Source organism: Dermacentor variabilis, chromosome 1 (assembly GCF_050947875.1).
Source record: "Dermacentor variabilis isolate Ectoservices chromosome 1, ASM5094787v1, whole genome shotgun sequence".
Taxonomy (NCBI): Eukaryota; Metazoa; Arthropoda; class Arachnida; order Ixodida; family Ixodidae; genus Dermacentor; species Dermacentor variabilis.
This window is the reverse complement of record NC_134568.1, coordinates 107,043,160-107,054,695: the sequence shown is the minus strand read 5'-3', so window position 1 is coordinate 107,054,695 and position 11,536 is coordinate 107,043,160. Positions and strand designations below refer to the sequence as shown.

The 11,536-nt window shown below is 47.7% G+C and overlaps 1 non-coding gene across 1 annotated transcript; it reads left to right on the top strand.

The window, feature by feature from the left end:
* The first annotated feature begins 10,597 nt into the window (after positions 1-10,597).
* On the top strand, positions 10,598-10,669 carry TRNAP-UGG (transfer RNA proline (anticodon UGG)). Its single transcript has one exon. It is a non-coding gene; the product is annotated as a tRNA-Pro (tRNA).
* The last annotated feature ends 867 nt before the right edge of the window (positions 10,670-11,536 follow it).

Below are 11,536 nucleotides of genomic sequence, written 5' to 3'. Positions count from 1 at the left end.
CAATTATTCCTACTTTCGCCAGTACTGCAAAGAGAAAGACTTTCTGTTGTCGCCAGCCTGCATCGCTGGCATCACAGAAGTAGCGACGGCCACTGGCAGCGAATCAGAAACGTCCTTCTCTTGCTCTCTCAGTCCACGAGTGCGCCGCCTCCACTTTCCGTTCCCCTCGGAGCGTGAGCGCAGGAGGCGAACGGCGAGTAAGAGCGAGGAAAACGCCGGCTAGCAAAAGTAGTGACAGCAAGTATACACAAGAAAGCCGCAGGAAGCAGTATACAAGCAAGAGGTCACTCAGTAGCTGAGCGGGGGTTATTAAAGAAACAAGGCGGGAAACCTCCGCGCTCTTGGTAGAGCAGCGAAGCCTTCCCTGGATCGGCTTCGTTTGGTCCGGCGCCTCTCTCATGGCTCCGTTTCTCCGGTGGCCACGCTACAGCTCCGGTCCTTATCTCGAGGGGAAAGCTCTCAGGGACATTGAGGCGGAGAACTAAGAAAAAATGAAAGACAAAACAAAACGGCAGAGACGTAGGAAAAAAAAAGCCGCCGGCCAGCGGAGAGAGCGGCCCCTACCTGAGCGTGGTGTCCGAGAGCGAGCATCCGAGCAGTTGGCCCGCTGGTGATGGGGCCCGGCGGCCATTTGGCCGCGCTCCTGCTGCTCTCGTGTCGGTCATCACTCACGGGGCCACCCTCGAGCCGCCGCTGTCGAGCGAGCCGTAATCCCGGGACGTGACCTTCCCCTGCAGCCGGGCTTGGGCGGCGGCAGGCCGTTTGTCCGGCCCAGACCTGGCCGCTGCTCGAACAACGGGCCAACGCCCGCACGCTGCAGCGTGCGTCGCGCGAATCTCCCTCCTCGAACGCTGGCCGAGCCCTTTTGTGCGGCTGTGGCCGCCCGCTTCACCCCAGCACGAGAAGATCCTCTTAAATCTTCTCCAGTGCCCACTGCGAGACTGCTGTCGCGAAAGGAGTCTGTGTGTAGCGGAGATTCGCCTCTACAAGAAAGCGCAGCAAGCTGCACTGTAACTGTCAAACGCCTTCTTTTACTGGTTACAGATTGAGCACGTTACTATGCCCGCGTAAACAAGCCCATGCATACGGAGCGTACGATACAGGCACTGCAAGACGATACCCACACTGCACTTACGTCGACGAAACGCAATTTTATTAGTTGCTTTATTTATTTATTCTTTTATTCGAATGCATCATGCGAGACACCTACTTTGCTCGGTTCACCAGGTTAAGCGTGTAATATACCAGCTTTCTTTTTAACATTAAGAGAATTAAAAATGAAATTGCCTCTGGCATACAGCATGCATCTGCTTATTGAGCAAAATTACTGGAAGAGGCTCACAGTGCTTGCACAAGAAATCAAAATGCAGCATTATCCTTTACGGATTAACTTTTTAAATAATTGCTTTAGGGCACATATTGCAATTTACGAAATGAAGGCAGTGAGCTCTCAAGGTACATCCATTTGAAATGAGTTTCGAAGCTAGCACCAGTTTTGAAAAAGCTCATCACCACGTGTTTGGCGCACTTTGGCCATATCTGGCCCTTGTGCCGATAGAGAGGACACCTAATCAATTTTGAAAAAGCGCCGTCAGCCTTACGGTAAAAAAGCACAGCTATTCTACTTATTTCTTTTTTAACAAACGCCTTTTATGCACTGCAGCTCCAATTTAACTGTAACACCAATGCATATTATTTCACATTTTGGGGACGCATATAAAAACTGGGGTGATCCTGATGATTTGTTTCATGTTGATTTCCCTGGCCAATTTACCGGCTACAATTCCTAAATTGCAATATTTCACATGGAGTAATATATTTAAAGATGATTAACAATAGTATCGTAAGTAGTCGATCATGCATTCGACGGCTCGTGCAAATAATGTCCGCCTCTTTGAGCAATGCAGTTAAAGAGTGGAAATGTGCTACATGCCACAGGCAAATTTTAAAACTTCCATTATATCTAAAGACAATCCATATAAAGCTGTTACTGTATTCACTACAGATGCTTTGCGGAAAGTACAAACTGCGGTCTGATGTGAATGTGCCACAGTTATTTATTTATTTATTTATTTATTTATTTATTTATTTATTTACTGGTGTTGCTTACTTGTTATTCAATGTGGTGGCTGGGTTCTTAAACCTGTTAAATAAGCTGTATGCCGTTGCCTTTGGCGAGGTCTGTCTCGCAAATGCGATTGCGTAGCAGGGTATTCGTATCGCTAGGCGAACTTGTGCGAGGAAGTGTTCAGCGGTTGCTGAGTGATAAACTAAACACGCGGATCACTAGAAATAGGTGGCGCACAGCGCGAGATAAAAAAAAAAATATGCATTCCGAATGCAAGACTACATTTTAAAATGTTAATTTCAGGCGCGCTCTGTCCTGTCATACTTGCCGGAAATTAATGTTCTAATTAGCCAAAGGCTGCAAAGGCGCTTCTAACTTGTCAATTATTCACATCTTACAAGCGTGCAATACAGGCTATATGTTTACAGTTAACGATTTTCCTGACTAGTTAGTCATGTCAGAGCGAGCAAACAAAAAATGAAAGGAGAAGAGATTTGCATGGCATACGCTAGCTCACTGCACGTTCATAACGCGTGTGCTCGCCCCTCTCATCATTAAAGAAGAAACAGATTAAAATACAGTTGAACTTAACTGAGAACATCCCAATACTTTCGGAGGCAATGCAGACGTTAAAGGAATTTTTATATATGCAAAGTGGATGTATACGTTGGTCACACGGTGCAAGTCCTACTATGCAATGCACGATCTCGCTAGCTGTATTTGTTCCAGAAATGTCCATGCGGTGGTTGTCGCTTTATGCTGATTTCTGAGAAACGTTGATCCTGCCAAGTTAGATGCTACCGAGATTATTTCCGGTCCTCCTGTTGGTCTTGTGCACAATATTTTATGGTCATGAGAATACGAGCTTATTTTTCACTACAAACACTGGTATTGCGCTCGCATTCCAGCATAAAAATAAGATCTTATCGTGTAAGACAGAACATTTAAAATGCTCTTGTTTCACCACGCCAATAGGAGGTTAGCTTGTTCAGTTTCTTCAGGTAAAGTGGATTGTGTCGCAGCAAGGGAATGAAAACGTTTATAATTAGCACCTTAATAAATGAACCGGGCACCAGCACGTTTATTAGTCGCTCTCGTTAGTCGTATTCCTGCAGAAAAAGAACTCGAGCAGCCTTAATAGCCTAAGAGCAGCTAAGAGAAGAGTACCTATTTTTTTTAAACGCGCAACTACGTTTGGAGAAGCATGAACAAGACTCAGGGAAAGCGTGTGTTCCTCGATTTTCTGTCTATCTACAATTTCATTAGGCTGTATACTTTCGTATTAGTTGTACTTAACCTGTCGCCTTCCACTTTTTTTAGCATATTCTTTATTAGCATATTATTTGAAATAGGCTAACATTGTTATTCTCAGGCAGTGTAAGCAAGTGTCAATATCATCGTAAATGCGTGCTTCATGATCAAAATCAACGTTTTATTTTATTTAGTACTGGTGCGTTTTTGGCATGGGATGAGCGTAAGTTTAACTAACGTTTCCTCGTCTGCTCTGGCAGCCTTACGCAAGGTTGATGTTTTGAGTGTCATTCTGCAAACTTTTTTTTCTTTTTTATTTTCCGTCTGGGCCAATCAAAGTTAATACGTAAATTGCATTCTAAGCAAAATACTCAAGAAGGAGGCAGCGTTCTTACAGTTTATTTTATCCTTCTGAACAACTTTTGTGCCGCATACTCGTCCTTTTTTTAACCGTCTTCCTCGGTTTCTTCTTTCTCATGCCAGTTCCGCAAGTGTGCTCCGCCCCATAAAGCCTCATCTTGCAAGAAAACCAGCTTACTGTTACAGTAGATGATCGGATCAACGGTCTAAGAACAATGAGAGGCAAATTTGCTCAACGAAAAAAGCGACTACGTTCGCCAAGCTGTGAAGGGACTGAAAGCAGCAGAATGTATGAGCATACGGAGCCTTCTTGACCTGGAATCTTTTAGTTCAGAATCAGGGGAAGTATTCAACCTTTTTAGCCGTTATATTGCTCATGTGCGACATTTTCTTTCTGCAGTTGAAGCTTGCGTTCATTTTCGCCCTTTGACGTTCTATACAGTGCGATCCGTTATGCTAAGCAATTGCGAAGCTATGTGAAATTATGTTGTGCATTCAATGAGGGTTTTGACAAATAATTGTCGAGCTAGTTATTTCCGTTTACATGGGTCAACCCAGAGAACCGCGCCTCTGGGTCAACCGCGGCAAAGAAAACAAGAGACGCGTTTCACAGAAAAGGCATAGACAAACGCTATAGAGATTGTGCTCTAAATTTTCTATTGTTTCAAGTTTATGCCCTCACACAAACACAGTAAAGTTGGAAAAGCTCCACGCTCCACAGTGCCTTAGCGACTACGGCGTCCTGCTGCCGAGCAAATGGCTGCGGGTTCAATTTCCGACCGCGCTACTGCATTGCGGTAGAAATGGAAAGAAGAAAAAAAAAACGTTTGTCTATCGTGCCTTGGATGCGCACTAAAAAAACCCAAGCGGTCAAATAAATCCGAAGCGCCCCACTACGGCGTCCACTGTGCAGCTCCGGGACTTCAAGCCACATAATGCGCGCATGTGCTCGAAGGAATTCGCGTATTCAGGAGTAAATGAAAGCTCGGCCCCGGTACATGTGCGCTTGTGATGAAACGAATTGCGTACTGATTACGAGCGGGTTGTTGGTTAGAAAAACGCCGAAATTATGTTCATAATGAATCAGATTTTATTCGTACTGGTTGTCGTTAGCATGAAAAAAAGAGTTCCTTTTCCTTGCTAGCTCCTGTGCGTGCCACAGTGTCGCACATTTGCTCAAAACCTCCCAGCGGAGCCACGACTGGCGCCTGCACTACTAATTGTGTTATTTATTAGCTTACCTACCGTGGGGTTTCAGCTGACGGTGAAGAATAGGAGTCTTTTGGCCTGAAGTAAGTAAGCTAACATTACAATAGTTACAGCTCTGGAAGCAATTACGGACAGTGGTGGGGCACATTCGGCTTGTCAGAACGCAAATCAGGGCTTGTGCTGCACCATTAACATAGATGTGACAATATTGCACTCGTTCATTTAGGCACTACCCCCCACCCTCCCTCTTTTCAAGACATATAACTGAAATACCCCCCCCCCTCCCCCCCCTCCCAAAAGGAGTGCCGGGTAAACAAACCCAGAATTCTCTCAAGAGGAAGTTCTTCGGCCTTCACCGAGGCCGGGTACTCTGAGGACAAGCGCGGGATTCGATGACGACGTTAGGAAAGGCGGCGAGCGACAATCTCGGGCGCCCGCATTCATTTCGGTGCACAGGGTTGACAATTAACGGCCGCGGAGTCTGGTAACGAAGTTGGAGTACACGCCGTAAACTACGATGAAGGGGCTGCTCTGCTGTGACTCGGAGAGAAAGGTTCGTCGGAGGGATGGGGAGCAAAGGCTACAGCTGAGCAGAGCGCTTTACTGGCGCACAGCGAAGGCGCTCACTCGGTGCAGCTGGCGTCACTGGTAGAAAGGAGACGGCGTAGGCGTTCCGATCAATTAGCCCTAACTGCCTAATTTCCTTGCCTCCCCGGGCCGTATTTCCTTTGGGGCTTACACCGTCTGTGCTACGTAGGTTCAGGGCAGGGCTAGGCGTACCGGTGGACGACTTCATGCGCGTCGATTTTGCCCACCGAGTGCAAAGCCTTGTCGGCCCTCGCGTCCGACAGGCCGGCGAGGGAACGCCAGGCGCGCAGCCTGGCGTCGCATCGAGTTCCTTTTGTTGTTGCCGGTGCGTACCGCGTGCGCGCGCCGCCCGCAGCGGTCCATCTTTTATTTACCGCCCGCGCGAGGAATGCACTCGCTCGCCCGTCGAGCTACACGACGCGCGACCATAGCTCACCACGGCCCCGCGCCGGCAGCCGCAGGAATGTTAGCGGCTGTTGACGGTTCTCTTCTCGGCTGCCATCCGCGGGCGCGCGCTGCTCCGGGCTGCACTCTTTCTCCGCCGGCCACATTGTGTATAATGTAAACGATCCCCGGGGATCCGCTACAAGATTTATGGGACCCCCCGGCTCTAAGCAGCGCCCGTCTCCATTCGGAATGCCGCGAGCATCGCCGCTCCTCGACCACTTTTGTGACGGGTTTGCCAGCGGCCCTGACGGGTGTCCAATGCGAGTGCGTGGGCATCAACGCCTGGTCATCAACAACGAAAGGCACGAGATCGTTGCGCGTTGTCTCTTGTATCGGGAATGCGGTGGTGCGGACCGACGAAGAAGAAAAAAATACGAAGCTGAGGCTATGCATCCCTGTTCGACATCTCGTCTTTGTTCATTTTGCACTACAGCGCTTCGAATTGTCAACTTAAGGAACACCCATCATTTTGTGTATGTGGATGTGCTTGTGGGATGTTTCGAGCGATGCCGATGAATGATCTCGGCAAGCCATTCGTCACCAAAAAAGGCTCAATAAAATTGTTCCTTTGTAAGCCGCCAGTTCTGTGATGCCTGTGACTCTGGCAAAAAATAGCAACAAATAATTTTTCTTTATTTTTTATTTTTATATTGTTCTCTTTCTAACCTTCTTTATTATCATTGATGTAACCGTTCCTGCTTGTGCCCGAATAGGGCCTGCAGTATATGTAAATAAATAAACAAATAATATTTCTTTATTCCGTGTGAATGTATATACAGTAGAAAACGATAACGTGCTTGTCACGCAGCTCACGTGGAAATCTAGATGCTAAACGGCATTTGTTACTGCGTCATTACTATACTTCTCGTTTAGGTTTAACACAACACACTATTTGTTATAACTAGCAACATGGCGAACGAGTGATCGTGGGTTTCATAGAGACCTTCTGATGTTGGGCATATCAGGTATGGATTATTGTTTTCTTGTCGGTGTCGCCTGGTGCTTCTACCGGAGAGAAAACCTGAGGTTCTTGGCAACGGCTCTGACGGCTCACATGGTATATGTGCGCGTCTCAGTCGGTTTCGGTGTAAGCATATTACCCATAATGCAAACAAGGGGTAAGGCGTGCAGACACGGACACAAGAGAAGTGGACAGCACGAACGTCGACTATCAACTGAAGGAAGCACTGAGGCGAAAAAAGAAACAAGACACAAAACTCATCTGCGCATGCTCTGGAAAGGTAGCATCACGTGTCAATCGGGTACACGTGTCAGTCTACCTGATAGGTAACTGTTAAGGCATTTGGTCTTTTCCATATGTAAAGTAATCGAAGGCTGACGTTTGCCCCTCTTATCAGGCCGGGCATCATAAATTTGGTCGGTTTCAGGCGAAATACTGCGATGAAACATTTTGTGTAAGGTGTAAAGTAGCCTGCGGCTTATCACAAGCTCCGCCGGCCTCTTTCCAGTGATGCTAGTGCAGGGTGGTATGCTTTTTCCACAATAAATGAGCTAGTTTGCACATGGTTCTCATCTCCTGGTTGTTTCTTGGAAGTAAGTCGTCGACCTCCCTGCCTTTCCTACCCTTGTTTTCTCTCTCTCTCTAAGTCGTCGATAACTTTGGCAAGAAAGTATCTTCCGCGATCGGTGAGAAGTTGACGAGGTGCAACGTGGTGTAAGATAACGTCGTGAAGCAAGAAGTCAGCGATGTCTGTAGCACAACTGGTCGGGAGGGCTTTAGTAATGGCATAGAGGGTTGTATAGTACGTAGCGACAACAATCGACATATTTTCGTCATTTGATATAGGGAATGGTCCGAGAAGATCAAAGCCAACGCGAAAAAAAGGGGTCGGTTGGTATATCCAAAGGCTGCAGCAGACCAGCAGGATGCACAGATGGTCTTTTTCAGGGTTGACACGACTCACACGCGGCAACATAGCGCCGGACGAAGGGGTTGAGACGGGGCCAGAAAAACTGTCACCGAATTCGGTCATAGGTCCGAGAGACGCCAAGGTGTCCAGTGGTGGGAACGTCGCGCAGTTGCTGGAGTACAGTATGTCGAAGATGAGACGGAATGGCGGTTAGGAGCTGGAACCCGTCAGGGTGGATGTTGCGGCGAGCAGGGTGTCATTCTGTAGCACGAACATGTGAAGGGACGGGTCAGACGGATCAGAAAGCAGGCGTTCGATAAGCTGCCGTAACGATTCATCGCGTCGATGTGCGGCACCAATGTCTTTCAAGGCCGAGGGCGAAATTACGCAGATCGGTGCGACATCCGCTAATGTGTCCGGTGGATCGACGGGATGACGAGACAGGCAGTTGGCGTCGTGATGTAGACGACCCGACGAAAAACGTATTCTGTTGCTACGTCTGGTATAACTCTCTGTGGGCCCAAATAATGAAAACACTATGACGAAAATTCTGTCTTCTTTACCTTGAAATCATTAATCGGGTTGTCCCCTTTCATCAATGGCCCACCGTAGAGAATCCATGTCCTCACCCTGGGTCCTTCCTTCGATCTGGGCCCTCATTTTCCTTCTTTGTGAGTTCCGCGACATTAGCTTGTAGCGGTCGGTACTCCAACAGCAAAACGACGCCTGGTGGCTGTGCCTGGTTACGGAGTTCAGAGAATGGAAGGCGGCATAGCGCATCAGCATTGCTACTGCAGAGCGTTTGTCGACAATCCAAATTGTCGTCGTAGGCAGCGAGCAGCAACATACAACATACCATGCTGGGTAACACGATTTGTAGTATATGCTTCTGCTTGTGCTTAGCAGCACAAGCACGGCGAGCAATGAGGAAGACAAAGCGAAGTCGTTATCACAGCAACTGTCAACACTGCGCGAAGCGTCTTTGATAATTTCGCGAAATACTACCCATGCCTGGCCGAAATGCAATGGCGACCCGCAAGAAAAGGCTTTTCACTTCCATTGGGTGGCACTCGAGCCGAACGTGCCATCCGGCTTGCGTGTTTTTCAGCGAGCTGCCGTAGCAGTACACTCGTTCTACAGAGCGGGCTGCTCTTGAGCTTATACACCGTCGTTCCGACCAGCAATTTGACTCCGACCCAGCAACTGAAAGGGCATTCGAAAATTACTTTGCAAGGCACGACTGACAGTGTCGCCATGAAACGGCATTCGAGTATAGGTGGAAGATTCACTGGGCTACTGAAGTATCTAGAAAAAAAAAAAATACCGGCACGAGATCCGTCAGCAAAATTGGGGTGGGGGCGTCTGCTCAGTGTGCTTTCAAGACGAGATATTTGCAAATATTTGTTGGTTGCGAAAGTGTTCGGCATTTATAAACTATGCATGACTACAGCGTACGCCTAAAAATTCGTGTATGTTCGTGGTGTTCACGTGGGGAACGATGTAGCAGCTGGCGTTGTAGCTTGTTTTATTCGGCGCCATGACGAAACGTAGTTATCTTATTGATATTTAGTAATGCATATTCTTCTTCTTCTTCTTCTTCTTCTTCTTCTTCTTCTTATTATTATTATTATTATTATTATTATTATTATTATTATTATTATCTCTATCACGTTTCGCTGCGTCCGGGGAAACTAAAGGTTGCTATTAAGCTTTCCACATGCAGTGAAATGTGTTTGCCAAATATATCATTGTGAAATGATTACTTATTATTTTACAACACTGCAGACTCATGGTCCAATAAGGAGAGGGTGATCGTAATGCACAACATAAAAAAAAGAAAAACATTGGAGTAAATATGAAATATGCATATAGGAACGTTTTTCAACCCATAGTGACAAAGCGAAGAATAATATATATAACGCGTAGTAAGACGGCCATTAACATTACCCTCTCTGAAAACAATGAAGGTGGCTACTGTAATATTTAGGAATTATCAGGCAGTGCACCGCTACATTCGATGCCTCCGTGATATATGATGATAATGGAGATGCGCATTGAGCAACCAATCTTCGGAGAGAATGTCTGAGGTAGGTGTTCGCCCGCTTTCATTAGGAAAGGCAAGGAAGGAAAATAGACGTGGAAGTAACGATTGCACCAGCATAAAAAAGAAGCATGTAGGTGGCGTCGCAAACGTTCGCGGTATGTAAGTCGTAGAAAGGACCTCTAATTTGCATACCGGTGGCACGGGGACTCTGTAGCCGACATGCCCTCTGCACTCCAACTGCGAGACCGGGATTTTTTGTATGCCTCCGAACCAGAAAATGCCTCCAGACCTAAGAAAAACTAGATTATTTCTTTATTTCGCTTTCCGCGGTACGTTCTCCTGCTGAGTATTACGAATATGCGTGTTCGATTATCGGCCGTGGCGGCGGCATATTCCTATGGGGCTGGAATTCGAAAGCCTCCCATTCCACTCTTAGGGCGCACGCGCAACTTCGGAGATGAAAGCTGGTCGCAAGCTCCCTACAGTGTTTATCATAGCTCCAGTTCTCTCTCTTTCTCTCTCTCTCCTATTTTTTCTCACTTGGATGGTACGCTCCGTCTATAACTTTCCTTTTTCTTCTATTTTTCGTGCTCATTGTCTGTGTTCTTCAATTTTTCTTTTGGGCACAAAACTAGGCAATTTGTGTTACCACATTTGTTCCCCCTACATAATAACTTCTTGCCCCCCCCCCAATGTAGGTATTCTGTAAAGAAATAAATAAATCGTAAATATGGAAAATTACTCCCACAGCATCGTCCTGGCTCGTTGGTCTAGGGGTATGATTCTCGCTTTGGGTGCGAGAGGTCCCGGGTTCAAATCCCGGACGAGCCCGTTGTTTTTTTACATTTCTTTTCATTGTGCTACTCTCATTTTTTTTTCTTGCATCCTCCAGTATCGTAAATGAAACTCCGTTCGGTGTGCCGACAGGTTTGTCCATTGATAATGGAATTTCACTTTCGCTGGCGCGATTGGATACGTCTGCATGAGCTCCTTTAGAGCGGTTAAAATAGTTTCGAACAATTTCAGCCGTCGGTGCGGCGGCGCCCAGAATGCCTTAGAAGATCTCCTTCACAAAGGCGCCGTCGCTATTGGAAAGTCACGCCTTCTAGCGTCTGGCCGCGCTCGGCCGCCATGATGGAATGCGCTGCTGCATGAGCGGCGCTCGGCTGTGCGAGTAGAGCCGTTCGCCGCGCTGCACTTTCGCACATTTTAGAGCGCAGCTCTTTGGCGTACGTTCCTGGGTTTCGCGTCGTCGTCGTCGTCGGCCTCGTAACCAGCTCCGCCCCCCTTTCATCCCTACAGCGCTAGCAGCGACCGACTGATACCGCTGGATGCCGCTGACGCCGCTAGAGAGTCAAGATAACGTGACTGCATAGAACACCGTCGCCGCCATGCAGAAAGAGGAGGAAAGGGTCCCCCCCCCCTGTTCTTGTGTGGCGGATAGGGTGCTCTTCAGTTGCCGACGCGCCGGTTATTCGTTGTCCCTGAAACCAACTCCGCAGCTGGGGTTGACTCACTATCGGCGTCAGCGGCATCAGTCAGTCGCTGCTATCTCTTCCCTCCTCCCTTTATCGTGTTGTCCGCTTGCTGCGCGCGCTTCTGCCCCCATCGTTTGCCGCTGGGTGTACACGCCGCCCCCCTCCTCCCTCTTCCTGCGAGTCTCCGGTTGTCAAAGCGCCGGCTCGAACTTCATTCCTT